The following is a 14,197-nucleotide window of genomic DNA, read 5'->3' as shown; positions in this document are numbered from 1 at the left end:
TCTCTCTCTCTATCGATCTATCTATCTATCTATCCACCATCTTTCCTATTGGTAGAATAAGTTCTACACTTGGGCTTAATGTCTCTGTGGACTCTTTCTAGCTCAACAAAAGCACCACTTGTGTGATATTAAGTAAACAACTACACTGGATATTTCCAAAGAAATTTCAATCCATAGTGTTCCTGTACTTCTTTTACTTAATGGGTGGATATGTTTTCCATCTGGTAAAAATGTGTATACAATGTAGAGGTCTACAAATAGTTTCCATGCAGCTTTTCATGGAGGACACCACTGAGTGATCTGTGTACATAGACTGTTAGACCTTATCCATGCCATGACAGAACACCACTATGTCCAGAACCACTAACTGTTTCTTGAAAACTAGGATCTATGACTCATTTGATTTAACCCGATTCTTATTGATCCCATAAATCCTGTTGCATATTGTTACACATGGATATCTTTGCAGCACACCCTTATTCAACTGTAAACTTGAAAGTGCTGGCTTGTTGACTTATCTGATGGAGCCAGCCAAAGGTTTCCAGTATTCTATAATCCAGTGAGCAATTTTAAAAGCCAAAGAAAAAAAGTCCATTACCTGTAATTATGGCCATAACATACACACACTGCTGGGTTCCTTGATGTTTCCCCAACTCTTGTAAGATAATCATCATTTTATTTTTCTGTTAAAGTCACATTTCCCTCAGTTACTGGCCAAAATTCTGTTGCAGACAAACCAACAGGGTATGACCATTGTTTCGGTGTAGTATCCCTAGCACATACATGACACTTTGACTTGAAGAAGTTCAGTATTTTCACCATTTTGGAGTTGGAAAGTTACTTCCATCTGGCAACCACCATCATTCCTTTTCGGAATTCATAACTTTCCATCAGTGTGCCATGAGCTGTGCAGATTCCTGTGAATGTATAAATGAAGAACTGCACATGTTATGTGCCTTAATAATCTACTGGGTGCTGTAAAAGTTTGCTGCACTGTTTCACCATGACTGCCTCTTGAATTTTTTATTACCTTAGTGATTAAAATATCAGCAGTGACAACAAAGGCAGAGATAAAGATGTCATGCTTCAGGATGCATTTTCTATTGCACGCAATACAACTCTGAGTCAATTGGTCACAGAACTTGGATTGAAATCCAGTTAAGGTGTGATGTACAATGTTTCTGCTGTTATTGGATTACATCTTATTATATGTATCTTATTGCCAGTTATTTTGTATTACTCTTGACTATACAGTATGTAGTAACTCTTAATTTATTACTACATTGACACTCTTTCTCACAGCTTAAGTGATTAAATCACTTATGTTCTCTCTCTTTCTTTTTACTGTTTATTTAATGGTTTTGAGGATTATCTTCTCGTTATTAAATTACAAATGTTCCAAAATTTCTTTTTAACTGAATATGGGAGCAAGTTATAACTGACAGTTACTCCTCAGGTTTCAAATAATTTCTGTGTTCCCATTTTATTTATTTATTGTGGAATAGGTGGGGGGGGGGGGGGGGGGAGGGGTTAGTTGTGGTGCAAAGAATCACAGTAAGCATGATGATGAGGAAGATACATCTCTGTGTTACATTCAGTGCATTTGTTATGTGTACAACTGTAGTCACTGAAAATATGTTCATTGAAAGATATAAAAGTGAGACTACATGAGTGGTTTCTTCTCTGACAGCTATGTACTCTAACCATAATATAAAATGAACCAGCACATCAAATGTTGGGCCTCAAGAGGTAGACATAATACCTGCCAGGATTTCTGCCTTCACTGAGTCCCCTGGGCCTAAAAGCAACTTACTACATTTTGGTTTTGATTTACTGGCTCTTGAGAATGGTAGTCCACACATTCTTGAGAAAAATTTCTCTGCATACCTGTGCTCCTTTCCTCAAAATAAAACTTAGTGAGGAGGTGCAGTAGCCATGACACTGGATCAATACTTGAGAGGAGTAGGTTTCAAACCCCTGTTTGGTCATGCAGACTCAGGCTTCCTACAGTGTTTTTATATGACTTCAGGCAAGTGCCAGGATAGGTCCTGCAACAAGCACTGATTCCTCCCCCCTGCCCTTGGCCAATATTAACTAATACTCTTCTCTAATAACCTCACACCTGTTGGGGTATCAAACCTCCAGTAGCCTTCTTTTACACAGACTGAAAGTGTGAACTCAAAGTACATATACAGAGTGTAACAAATCACTCGTCTGTTATAATTTGTTAGTTTGGTAAAGTTAATTTATTGCTTCATAAGTCCCACTGTGCACAACTGAAAACTTGTCTTGTGTATACTATTTGGTATCTAACAAGTGTTACAGTACTGATTTAATGCACTGTAGCTGAAGCTGCCTCTGCTGCAGCTGCCACACCCAGGCTAGTAACTGCCATACCATACACTGATAATTACACAAGACACAACCATAAAAAAGATGATAATTATTAAGAATATTATCTTGCTTGCAATGAATGATGACTTCAGATCACTATGTACCTACTTCCTGGGAAACTTTTTGTTGCACCATTTATTAACCTCAAAGTTATTTCAGTCACTTTTATTTCTTTAGTGAGTCTGTCTTATGACAGGTTCATTTTTATTTCTTTAGTATGTCTGTCTTATGACAGGTTTCAGCTGGAGGCTCTCCATGCTCTCATGTTCTGAGCATTTTCCTTCTGTTTGTACATTCATCATATTTTAATGTCAACCATCATTCTAATTATCTTCCTACCCCTTCCTCTCATTCCTTCCACTTTTCCCTCTATACTTCTATGTTGCAGACAATGCCTAAGCAGCCAAGATTTTTTCCTCATCCTAAACAATCCAATTTCAATCATACTGTTACAATGGTGCCATAATCTTAGTCCACTTGTTCTCACTTGTCAGTTACTGAAATGTTGCACCATATTTAAAAATCAGTGTTCTTATGTTATATGTGTTTTACAGTTTTGTAGTAGAGGAAACATACAAACCCACAAAGTCTTATTATGAAAAGGGTAGCTGCCACAAACCATGTAATGCTGATGGTGAGTTGCAGATAGGCACAGGAGAAAGTCTGTCAAACAAGTGGCCTTTCGGCCAGAAAGGCCATGATCAGAAACATACACACACTCACTCACACAAATGCAGCTCAAAAAGACATGACCACAGTCTCTGGCTGCTGAGGCCAGACTGTGAGTAGCAGCAGATGATGGAAGAAGCAATTTGGGTGGCGGGAGTAAGGAGAAAGCTGCAGAAGGAAGGGGGAGGGATGGCAGGGTAGGGGTGGGAGACAGTAACATGCTGCTTGTGGGAGCATACAGGTACGAGATGAGGAGAGGGTAGGGCAGCTAGGTGGAGTCAGGAAGTTAGATGGTGGCGAGGGGGGGGGGGGGGGGGGGGAGGCAGTGGAAAAGGAGAGAAGTTGTGGGTGTGTTGATGGGGTAGAGGCTGTGTAGTGCTGGAATGGGAAAAGGGAATGGGGTGGGCGGGTAAAGGACATTGACTAATGAAGGCTGAGACCAGGAGTAATACAGAAATGTAGGATACATTGCAGGGAGAGTTCCCACCTGTGCAGTTCAGGAAAGCTTGTGTTGGTGGGAAGGATCCAGATGGCACAGGCTGTGAAGCAGTCATTGAAATAAAGAACATTGTATTGGGCAGCATGCTCAGCAGCAGCAACTGGGTGGTCCAGCTGTTTCTTGGCCACAGTTCATTGGTGGCCATTCATGCAGACAGACAGCTTTTTGGTTGTCATGCCCGTATAAAATGCAACTCAGTGGCTGCAGCTTAACTAGTAGATACATGACTGGTTTCACAGGCAGCCCTGTCTTTGATGAGATAGGTGATGTTTATGACCAGACTGGAGTAGATGGTGGTGGGAGGATTTATGGAACAGGTCTCGCATCTAGCTCTATTACATAGATAGGAGCCATGAGGCAAGGGGTTGGGCGTATGTGTTTGTAGGGGTGGATGAAGATATTGGTTAGGTTCGGTGGGCAGCAGAATACTGCTGTGGGAGTGGTGGAAATTATAGTGGGCAGGACATTTCTCATTTCAGAGCATGACAACAGGTAATCATGAGGGGAATGCCCCTCTGTGTCCAGATAGTGGAAGTTAGGAAGATGGTGGATGGTTGGAGACATAAGGCATGGGATATCTGTTTCTGTACAATGTTGGGAGGGTAATTAAAGTCTGTAAAGGCCTCAATGAGAACCCTCGGTATGTTTAAAGAGGGACTGCTGTTCACTACAGGTGTGATGGCTATGAGTGGCTAGGCTGTATGGAAGGGACTTCTTGGTATGGAATGGGTGTCAGCTGTCAAATTGGACGTATTACTGGTGATTGGTGGGTTTGCTATGGATGGAGATACTGATGTAGCCCTCTTTGAAGTGGAGGTTGGCATTGAGGAAGGTGGGTTGTTGGGTTGAGGAAGACCAGGTGAAGCAAATGGGAGAGAAGGTGTTGAGGTTCTAGAAGAATGTGGGTAGGGTGTCCTCATGCTTGGTTAAGATCACAAAGATGTCATCAATGAATGTGAACCAGGTGAGGGGAATGGACCCTCCCCTCCCCCCCCCCCCCAATTCCAAATGGTCTTACCATCAAATTACCCATCTTTGGCTGCAACCCCTCCTTTCACAATGATCTCCAAGTGTTCAGTTTCTGCCAGTCCTTAACCCTCACCAACATAGACCTGGAAAACCAAGACAATCAGGCACAAACCTCCTTGCAATACTTCCTATCCATCCATAAAATTCTCCTTCTGTGCAATGCCAAATTCCTGGATCCCATAAAACACACTGAAACTCTTGCCCTCCAGTAACTAGGAACTAGGGCACCATGCACAACTGAAACTCTTGCCCTCCAGTAACTAGGAACTAGGGCACCATGCTCAATGCCACTTCAAGAAACTCTCCACCCTGTACACTTCTTACTCCTGCCTTGAACTACCACCATCTACAAACACCTCCAGACCTCCCCCACATCCCTTCATAGCTGACAAACCCTGCCTAGCAGACCTACTACATTTACCCCACCTTCAAAAACTCTCTCCCACCATCATACATAATCCAGAATCCAAACAGACCCAAAACGCTGTCATGAACCTTTCCTCTGAAAGCCTTAGCCTTACAGAAGTATCAATCCTTTCCAAAGGCCTCACCTTTTTCCATACTCCCAAATTCAATCATGAACTTTTCACTACTCCCAAATTCAATCGTGCAGGACTTGCTAAAAACATTCCCTTCTTCTCTCAGTCCGTCGAGCAGAAAAACATTTTTGCCATGATTCCTACTTATTGGACTCAACCAAAGACCACTAATAAACCATGCCTGACTCAGCTCACTCCTCCATTCAACCATGACCCAACTCCACTGTACCCAAATCACTCCCTGTTAGCTTTCCAGAATTTTCTAACCTCGAACCTTGCCTCACCATGATTCACCAAATCCCTCAAGATACAAACTAGCCTTACATCTTCAGAAAGAACCACAATCTCACCTCTAAAAACTGATCCCAACCTTACTATCCTACCTTCTGACAAGGGTTCCACCACTGTTGTTCTTAAACACAAGGATTACCTGACAGAAGGACTCTGCCAGCTGTCAGATTAATCTATCTACAAACCCTGCCATGATGACCCCATTCCAGATCTCCAGCAGGATCTCCAGTCTTTCCTCAAACCCTTAGGCTCATCCCAGAACCTTGCCCCAGAGTCCATCTCTCATATCACCCCTACCACTCACCACACTCTTACCTTCTGCATGCTTCCTAAAATGCATAAACCAAACAACCCAGCATGCACCATTGTGGGCAGTTACTATCCCCCACTGAGAGAATCTTTGCTGTCTTACAGCAGCTTCCTCAGCCTATTACTCTCAACCTACCCTCCCATGTAGGGGATACCAATCTTTTTCCCCACCGACTCTCCACAGATCCTGTTCCTGTACCACATTGTAACCTGTTCATCATTGTTGATATCACCTCCCTTTATGCTAAGATCCCTAATGCCCTTGGCCTTACCACTATTGAACTCTACCTTCTCAATGCCCAACAGATTCCAAACCTACAACCTCCTTCCTAGTTGCTGTGACTAACTATATCCTCACCCACAATTACTTCTCCTTTAAAGACATCACCACAAACAAATCTGGGGTATGGCTGTGGGTGCTCACATGGCACCATCGTATGCCCATCTATTCATGGGCCATGTAGAGGAATCCTTTCTAATCACCCAGAGTCCCAAACCCTTCATCTTGTTCAGCTTCACTGATGACATCTTCATGATCTTGATGTAGTGTGAGGACACTCTGTCCACATTAATTCCTCTAGAACCTCAAAACCTTCTCCCACATTTGCTTCATCTGGTCCTCCTCAACTTAAACAAGCCATCTTCCTCAATATTGACCTCCACTTCAAAGATGGCTACATTAGTACCCCCATCCATAGCAAACTCACTAACTACCAGTAATACTTCCAATTCGACAGCTGCCACCCATTCCATACCAAGAAGACCCCCTTCCACACAGCCTAGCCACCCATAGCCATCACACCTGTATCAACGAGTGGTCCCTCTTTAAATATACCAAGGGTCTCACTGAGGCCTTCATAGACCGTAATTACCTTCCCAACCTTGTACAAAAACAGATCTCCCATGCCTTATCTCTCTAGCCACCCACCATCTCCCTAAGTTCCACCATCTGGATGGACCAATGACTGTAGCAGTCTGGTCCCTTTAATCCCACAAACCAACCAACCATCTGGATGCAGAGGAGCATTCCCATCATGACTCAATGCCACCCAGGACTGTAGCAACTGAACCACATTCTCCAGAAGGGTTTGAACTCACTCTTGTCATGCCCTGAAATGAGAAATGTCCTACCCTCTACACTTCCAACCCTCCCATAGCAGTGTTCCACCACCCACCAACCTACACAATATCCTCATCAATCCCTACACAACCCCAGCTCCCAACCACTTGACCCTTGGCTCATATCCCTGTAATAGACCAAGATCCAAGGTGTGTTCCATGCATTGTCGCACCCCCACCTACTCCAGTCCAGTCACAAGCATCAGCTATCCTATCAAAGGCAGAGCTACCCGTGGAACCAGTCGTGTGATCCACAAGCTGCACTGCAACCACTGTGTTGCATTATACATGAGTAAGACAATCAACAAGCTATCTGTCTGCATGAATGGCCACTGACAAACTGTGGCTAGCAAACAACTGGACCACCCAGTCTCTGAGCAGGGTGACCAACACGACATTCTTCGTTTCAGTGACTGCTTCTCAGCCTGTGTCATTTGGGTCCTTCCACCAACACCAGCTTTCTTGAATTGTGGAGGTGGGAACTCTCCCTGCAATACATCCTACATTCCTGTGCCCCTCCAGGCCTCAGTCATTGTTAGTCATTGTCCTTTACCCACCTATCCCCTTCCCTGTTCCCATTCCAGCACTACAGAACCCTCTATTCCACTAATGCATCTTTTTACTTCTTTTCCTATGCCCCCCACTCTCCCGCCCTCAGTCTAACCTCCTGAGTGCACCTAGCTGCCCTACCCTCTCCCCACCTCGTCTCTGTATGCTCCGACAAGCAACATGTTACATTTTTCCACCCCTGCCCTGCTATCCTTCTCCCTTCCTGCCCCATCTTTCTCTGTACCCCCACCACCCAGATTGCTTCTCCCGTCATGTGCTTCTGCTCACAGTCTGGCCTCAGCAGCCAGAGACTGTGGTCATGTTTTTTTGAACTGTGTTTGTGTATGTGTGTGTGTGTATGTTTCTGATGGAGGCCTTTTTGATCAAAAGCTTACTTATTTGACAGTCTTTTTGTTTTGTCCTGGATTTTTCTTTGTTTGATTAAATCTACAAAATCTGCCAGATGTGGGATGGAGATCCATGTCTGGTGCACTCTGGTTGGTCAAACACAGGGGCAGTTGCTGATGTTTGTGTACAACACTGGAGATGTCTTTCGATGATGTCCCATACATGCTCTATTAGAGAAGATCTGGTAATCAAGCAGGCCAAGGCAACATGTTGGCACTCTGTAGAGCATTTTGGGTTACAACAACAGTATGTGACCATGCATTACCCAACACATGGCCATCACTGGCACTGAGGCAGATCCAACTGTCATAAAAAAACACAACAGACGTACTCCCTGGCCTCCAATGAGGTCTTGCTTGATCTCACTGAAGTCGCAAATGATGATGATTTTGGGTCAGTGGAATGCACACTGTAGGGCATCTGGCTCAGAGTTGTCCTTGAAGTAACCTATTTGTACCAACTGCTGCTCAAATGGCACTAGAGCAAATGTTGAACACAATGGTATTTTCTCTCAGTAGTGCCATGTGGCCATCTGAAGCTCCGTCTTCTTGTGACCATACATTCTGCCAACATGTACAGTGGCTGCATTCCTGCCAAGTCTTTCTGCAATATCACAGAAGGAACATCCAGTTTCTCGTAGTCCTGTTACACGACCTTGTTTAAACTCAGTAAGGTGTTGATAATGACGTCTTTGTCATGTTAAAGGCATTCTTGACTGACATCAACCCACCACATCCACTCTCAAAAGTGACTGATGATCACAACTGTTACAGCTTGTATTTAAAACAATCCTGATTGACATCCTCATAGAGGTTCTAGATTTGAATATACATTATCTTCCAGATGCAGAGACATGTACATCCACTTCAGTTTATATCACCCAACTTGAATCCAATGGAACACCGGTATAATGAGTCAGAATGTCAACTTCACTCCAGATCATTGTATCAAACTTCACTACCTTCTCTGGTTTTAGCTCTTGAGGAAAAGTGGACCAGCATTTCTCCACAAACATTCAGACACCTCATTGAAAGTTGTCATCAGTGAGTTCAAGTCATCATAAAGGCAAGCAGATGACAGACAATGTATTAATGATCACTAATGGATGTCCAAATACTTTTCATCAGCTAGTCTACCTCTGTTATCCTTAAATTAGCACAGAGTTGTTGGCAGTAATAGTTGTTACATCCATATTTCTGAATTTTACTTCTTAAAACACTCATTTATAAAGTTGCTATCATAGCTGCAAGGATCAAAGTAATTTAATGTGACATTAAACATGTCAAAAATTTTGGATGTATATTCCATTCAAATTCTGAACAGGTTGAATTTGTTACTTTGATGACCAAAATCCAATCACAGCAATCAGCTACTGAAAATAGCTACTAAGCTGTATAAAAATTTTCAGAAGTTAGATTAGAAAGGGACTGCATTTTAACTTCAAGCAGAATAAAAGAAATGTAGTGAAAAAAAGATGAAGGCCTACTTTTAAAATTTGTAGTGTTCATTAATTATGTTTGTGGATGTTCAGTGGTAGGTTTGAAAATAAGATATTTTCCTTTGTACAGGGGACTTAAAATGGCATATGTATTTGACATACCAATGAAAGTACCTAGTTTTTGAAAATGTAAGTAATTGGCTTAAAAAAAAAATTTAAAAAAATTACTCGCCAAGCAACGCCAGGAGAACATACATATAAAAGATATTACAGTTTGCTAACTTTTGGAGCCAGTGGCTTCTTGTTCTGGCAGGAAGGTAAAAGGGGAAGGAAGAGAGGTGAAGGAAAAGGAATGATGAGGTTTAGGAAAAGTGGTAGAGTTTGAAAAAGTTGTCCAGAACCTCAAGTCAGGAAAGACTTACTGGATGGGATGAGAAGGAAAGACTAATCTGTCTGGTAAGTCTCCCCTGACTGAATCATTCTTTCTGTCTCATCTCATCCAGTAAGTCTCATGTGACCCAGAGTTCTGTGTGACTTTTCCGAACTCACCATGATGTGGAACGAGTCATTTTACATTCCTAATGCAAATTAATTTGTCATCTATTTGTACTCTAAATATCACTATCTCCCCCCCCCCCCCCCCCCTTCCCCCTGCTCTCCTGCGAATGAAAACAAGATATACAGATCCAGCACCATTTACACGTTACAAGCATAAAAATCCTTGAATAGAAGGAGTTGTCAAAGGGAAATGTTTTCAATTTATTTTCATATTTTACCTTGCTGTCTGTTAGACATTTTATATCACTGGGTAATAGGTCAAAAACTTTTGTTGCAGCATTGTGCACCTCTTTCTGTGCTAAAGACAACCTTCATGTTGACTAATGAATGTCATTTTTTCTTCTAATATTGTAATTATGCACCTCATTGTTCCTTTTGAACTGTAGAGGATTATTTACAACAAACTCCATGAGGGAATAAATATACTGTGAAGCAGTAATCAGAATGCCCAACTCCTTAAACATATGTGCACAAGATGATCGTGAGTGAGCACCACATATTATTCTTACAGCATGTTTTTGGGCAAGGAAGATCTTCTTACTTAAAGATGAGTTACCCCGGAGCATTATTCCGTATGACATTACTGAATGAAAATAAGCAAAATATGTCAGCTTACTGATTTCTCTCTCCCCAAAATTTGGTATAATTCTAAGTGCAAATGTTGCTGAACTAAGTTGTTTTAGGAGTTCCAAAATGTGTTTTTTCCAATTTAAATTCTCATCAATATGGACACCCAAGAATTTTGAAGTTTCCACCCTACATATTATTTCATCACCATGCATTACACTTATCACTGATGCAGTACCTCTAGAGGTGCAGAAGTGAATATCATGTGTCTTTGTTAAATTCAGGGTGAGACCATTGGCAGAAAATCAGTCAGTGATACTTTTGAGAATTTTGTTCACCATTTCTGTATGTATACTTGGAGTGATTGCAATACTGGTGTCATCTGCATAAAGAACTAATTCTGCATGTTGTAAATTATACAGTAGTTCATTTACATATACGAGAAACAGTAGGGACCTAAGATTGAGCCTTGGGGAACCCCATATGTGATTGCTCCCCAGTCAGAATTATGTCCATGGATTCTGTTGATTGAATCACCACTAAGTACAACTTTCTGTATTCTTTTGGTTAGATATGACATGATCCATTGGTTGGCTATACCATCAATCCCATAAACTTCAATTTATCTGGGACTATACTATGATTCACACAATCAATTGCCTTGGATAGGTCACAGAAAACAGCTACTGGTGCTATTTTGTTGTTTAATGCTTGTAAAATCTGGTGTGTGAACATGTAAATAGCATTCTCAGTTGAGCAACCCTTCTAAAGCCCAAACTGTGATTTGCTGAGGATATTATTGTTGCCAAGGTGAAATACAATTCTAGAATACATCACTTCTCAAAAATTTTGGAAAATGATGTCAGCAGTGAAATAGGTTGGTAGTTACTTACATCTCTCTTATCACCTTTCTTAAAGAGGGGTTTAACAACAGCATATTTTAGTCTCTCTGGAAAATTATTATATGGGAACAAATCTTTAGTACTCTATTGGAAACACCATCAAAACCAGAAGACCTTTTATTCTTGAGAGAATGTGTGACCCTCTTAATTTCAGAAGTTGAAGTTGGTGGTACATTCATATGATGTAATTTTATGAGAGTTACTTCTTCACAAATTGCTGTGATCTTTCTTTTGCACTGTTGATCCCTTTGCTTTCTGCTCTGTTTAAGAAATGATTATCAAATACATTTTCTACCTGTGACTAGTCATTTATAACCCTTTCATTCAATTCAACAGTAATGTTATTCTCTTCTGTGGTTGGTTATCCTGGTTGGTTACCCTGTCTTTTACTTCAATATATTCCATATTGCCTTAACTCTGTTGTCAGACATACTGATTTCTGACATTATGTTCATGTTTCTTGATTTTTTACTGACCGTTCTTAGTAATATTGAGTAGTTTCTGTTGTGCAAAACTTCTGCAGGGTCTCTACTTGTTCTTGCCAAAAGATACATTTCCCTTTTCCTTTCACAACATACTTTAATCCCCTTAGTGATCCATGGTCTTTTACATGGCTGTTTAATGTCCCATCTAATTAGCTTATATGGAAAGCTATTTTCAAATACTAACATGAATTTATCATGGAATAGATTAAATTTTATATTGGCATTTGGTTCTTTATAAATTTCATCCCAGGTTGTTTATTGTAAAGTACTCTTAGAAACAATTGGCCTTTAGTCATTAATGATTCTGATTGACTTCCACTGAGGTGTATCCACACTGTAAGACACTATGTCATTTATCCTGACTAACTGTGCATCATGATCAGAGAGAGCATTTGTTACTGGGTGAACAGTTATTTTCTTGCTTTGTGCCTCATCAAAGAAAACATTATCAATTAGGGACCTACTGTCTTTATCCATCCATGTTTGAGAGCAAATTTTTGGATCCAAATAATGTTTCCAGATCATTTTTCCTATCAGAATCCTTTAGAAAATCTACAGTGAAGTCACCGCAGCCTATTAATTGCTTGCTGATGTCTGACAGACAGCACAGTAAGGAAGCCAGGTTCCTCATAAATAATTCAAAATTTACTAGTGGGGATCTATATAATGTTACATTTAAAAGTGAACTGTTTTTCAGCATTAATCCACAAGCGCACACTTCTATGTGCTGATCAGTACAAAATCTGCTTGTGTCAGCGCTTTTGAATTTATGTTCTGTCCTAATATGTGCAACAACTCCTCCTTTTCCCATATTAATTCTGCATAAGTAAGCTGCTAGACTGTAATCTTTTATATGTAAAATCTACTTATGTCAGTGCTTTTTAATTTTTGTTCTGTCTTAATATATGCAACAACTCTTCCTCTTCCCATATTGGTTCTGCATAAGTAAGCTGCTAGATTGTAATCTTTTATATGTAACTTACCTAACCCTGTGGTTATGTGGTGCTCAGACAGGCACAGGATGTCTATCTTTTCCTATAAATTTAGCAAACAGCTAAGGAACTCTTCTACCTTATTACTCAATTCTCTAATATTGTGGCGCAGCTAACCTTACTTTTCTGTGCATACTTGTGGGGCTCTTCCGTTACAGTGACTTCTTTCGAAACAGGGTGCCTGAAACTTGATTCTAACCTAAAAAAGGTGCCCGCTGACACCAGTAACCACAGGGATCTTGCATTGTGTGATGGTAGGCCCCCGTACTTTTCCTGCAAGAAGTTCAGCCAACCTACTTTTCCCTCTCCCATTCAGATGCAGGCCATGCCTCGTATAACCCCATCTCCCAATTGTAGCAATGGGCGCTGCGCTCATATGAGAATTCATTTTAGTCAGCAATAACCTGCTCAACTCAGAGTCAACACAGCTCACAGCAGTATTATCCCAGAGCTGGTCATGGCACTGCAGGACCTCAATGAAACACATATTTGTGTGTGTAGTTGCTACTCCTATTTTATCCAGGTCACCACTAATGCTATAATTACTGTGCTTGGCCGGGTTATTTAATGCTCCACTTACTATAATGACCTGATCCTTTTTGCCAGAACCTTTCCACATTTTTCCTGTGTCCTCTGTCACCTGGCTAAGGCTAGCACTTGGCTTCACAATACTTGTGACCTGGTACCCTGCTCCTAACTTTTTCTGCACCATCTGGTCTACACCCCTCCCATGGCTATTACCTAGCAGCAAGAGTCTTCTCTTCCTACTCTCCCTAGAATCCTGCTGCACCCTACTGTAACCTACAGCTGTATGAGGCTCTTCTCCTCCTACTTCAGGTAACAAGCCAAATTTATTCGATATTGATAGCTCAAATGTAGAAGAAGTTGATGAGCTGTTCCCCTTTTGCCTATTGCTTGTTACCTTTACCGAGTCCCCATGACCTTTTTTGCCCTTCAATCTATCTAGTTCCAATTTTGTGTGATCTAATTCTGCCTGAAGGGCTCAAATCTTTTCCTCCTGTTTAGCAATTTTTTTTTTTTAATTTTTTTTTTATTATTTTTTTTTATATCATAAGGCAACACCCATACTTATCATGCATTGCAAGACAGATTATATGCTTAAAAACAGAATTAAATTGCTTAACAAGCTTCACACTACATGAATATTCAGTATTTATGAGCAGCAAAAATTGGGCCTACTGTTTATAAAACATAAAAAGTTATTTATTTTTGCTTACAACAGGAACTTAGCACTCACTTAAATTCAGTATCTGTTTATTGTACATGCATTTCTATGAGTATTGGCAACTGTGTACTAAAGTTTACTTGGTTCTTTCTAAGAGACATTTTGTTAGGAAACCTGTTCCTATTTTGCTTTGATAAGATATATTGTGCATTCTTTGGATTCATATTGAGGATATCTTTGGGGATGCAGTGTATGTGTGTGAT

The 14,197-nt window shown here is 40.9% G+C and overlaps 1 protein-coding gene across 1 annotated transcript in view; it reads left to right on the top strand.

Moving 5' to 3' along the window:
* The window catches only part of LOC124605904 (coiled-coil and C2 domain-containing protein 2A), a 348,984-nt gene that overhangs the window by 40,673 nt on the left and 294,114 nt on the right, over positions 1-14,197 (top strand). The gene's annotated exons all lie outside the window — the stretch shown is intronic.

Source organism: Schistocerca americana, chromosome 3 (genome assembly GCF_021461395.2).
Source record: "Schistocerca americana isolate TAMUIC-IGC-003095 chromosome 3, iqSchAmer2.1, whole genome shotgun sequence".
Classification (NCBI taxonomy): Eukaryota; Metazoa; Arthropoda; class Insecta; order Orthoptera; family Acrididae; genus Schistocerca; species Schistocerca americana.
The sequence above is the reverse complement of the archived record's forward strand: the minus strand, read 5'-3'. Positions and strand labels throughout refer to the sequence as shown.